The following is a 2500-nucleotide window of genomic DNA, read 5'->3' on the forward strand; positions in this document are numbered from 1 at the left end:
AAAAGACTAATACAAAATACAAAAGAACAAAACCAGAGAACCTCTTGAAAATCCAACAAGAGAAAAATATATGTTCACAACAAGGCTTGGGCTGGGGCTGGGTGCTAACATACAAACACTGAGCAAGGAACTGAGGAACACACAGGGATTAAATACTAACAAGGGAACGACATACAGGTGCAAACAATAATTAGAGCAAGGGAAAAACAAAAGGTACAAAAAAAAGGTGCAATGGGGACATCTAGTGACAAAAAACCAGAACAGTCCTGGCCAAAACCTGACACCTGCAGGCCAACTCTCGACGGACGTCCTCGTGCAAACTGCAGCGATAGTGGTCGATCAGGGCCCTGTCGTTCCATCCCACTCCGGAGGCCAGGGTCCGAAAGTCCAAAGCGAACTCCTGTGCGCTCCTCGTCCCCTGCCGCAGATGGAAAAGACGTTCACTCGCCGCTCTGCCCTCGGGCGGGTGGTCGAAGACTGCAGCTCAGCATTCAACACCAGAGTACCCTCCAAGCTCATCATTAAGCTTGTGTTCCCGGGTCTCAACCTTGCCTTTGTGCAATTGGGTCCTGGACCTTCTGACGGGCCACCCCCAGGTGGTGAAGGTAGAAAACAACATCTCCACTTTGCTGATCCTCAACACTGGAGCTCCACAAGGGTGTGTGCTCAGCCCCCTCCTGTACTCCCTGTTCACCCATGACTGCGTGGCCATGCACGCCTCCAACTCAATCATCAAGTTTGCAAACGACACAACAGTAGTGGGCTTGATTACCAACTCCCCAAATACAGGTGTGTCAACCTTGTAGCGCCATACCCAAGAAGACTCGAGGCTGTAATCGCTGCCAAAGGTCCTTCAACAAAGTACTGAGTAAAGGGTCTGAATACTTATGTAAATGTGATGTTTTCAAACCTGTTTTTACTTTGTCATTATGGGGTATTGTGTGTAGATTGATGAGGGAAAAAAATGTTTAATCCATTTTAGAAATAGGCTGTAACAAAACAAAATATGTAAAAAGTCAAGGGGTCTGAACACTTTCCAGATACACTGTAAAAACACAAAAAAAATTACATTTTGGGTTATTTTATTTTCAAAACTATCGGATATATAGTAATTGTGCCAGCCGTAATTTATTCTGCGTCCAGGGCCCATAGCGCTCAAATAAAAAAATGCCATGAAAAGGTATATAAAATTTGACATCAAAATTAGGATCTGACTAAAATCAGTTATAGAACCCATTGCCCTTCATGGTTGTGAGGTCTGGGGTCCGCTCACCAACCAAGAATTGACGAAATGGGACAAACACCAAATTGACACTCTGCATGCAGAATTCTGCATAAACATCCTCCATGTACAACATAGAACACCAAATAATGCATGGAGAGCAGAATTAGGCCGATACCCACTAATTATCAAAATCCAGAAAAGGCATTCTAGAACCACCTAAAAGGAAGCGATTCCCAAAACTTCCATAACAAAGTCCTCACCTACAGAGAGATGAACCTGGTGAAGAGTCCCCAAAGCAAGCTGGTCCTGGGGCTCTGTTCACAAACACAAACAGACCCCACAGAGCCCCAGGACAACAGCACAATTAGACCCAACCAAATCATGAGAAAACAAAATGATAATTACTTGACACATTGGAAAGAATTAAAGAAAAAAAAATCCTCCCAAAAAACACCTGAACACTGTGACTGACCCAAACTTAAGGAAAGCCTTGAAAGTACAGACTTAGTGAGCATAGCCTTGCTATTGAGAAAGGCCGCCGTAGGCAGACATGGCTCTCAAGGGAAGACAGGCTATGTTCACACTGCCCACAAAATGAGGTGGAAACTGAGCTGCACTTCCTAATCTCCTGCCAAATTTATGACCATGTTAGAGACACATTTTTCCCTCAGATTACACAGACCCACAAAGAATTCAAAAACAAATCCAATTTTGATAAACTCCCATATCTACTGGGTGAAATACCCCAGTGTGCATCACAGCAGCAAGATGTGTGACCTGCTGTGAAAAGAAAAGGGCAACCAGTGGAACACAAATAGCATTATAAATGTTACCCATATTTATGTTGATTTTCCTTTTAGTATTTCAACTATTTTTTACATCATTACAACACTATGTACAGCCATAATATGACATTTGAAATGCCTATATTCTTTTGGAACTTGTGTAACATTGACTGTTAATATTACTTTTGTTTATGATCTATTGTACTTGCTTTGGCAATGTAAACATATGATTCTGATGCCAATAAAGCCCTTTGGAGAGAGATTGTTACAACACTGCATATATATAATATGACATTTGTAATGTCTTTATTGTTTTGAAACTTCTGTATGTGTAATGTTTACTGTTCATTTTTATTGTTTATTTGACTTTTGTATATTATCTACCTCACTTGCTTTGGCAATGTTAACACATGTTTCCCATGCCAATAAAGCCCCTTGAATTGAATTGAATTGAATTGAGAGAGAGAGAGAGAGAGAGAGAGAGAGAGAG

Source organism: Salvelinus alpinus, chromosome 2, assembly GCF_045679555.1.
Source record: "Salvelinus alpinus chromosome 2, SLU_Salpinus.1, whole genome shotgun sequence".
NCBI classification, from domain to species: domain Eukaryota; kingdom Metazoa; phylum Chordata; class Actinopteri; order Salmoniformes; family Salmonidae; genus Salvelinus; species Salvelinus alpinus.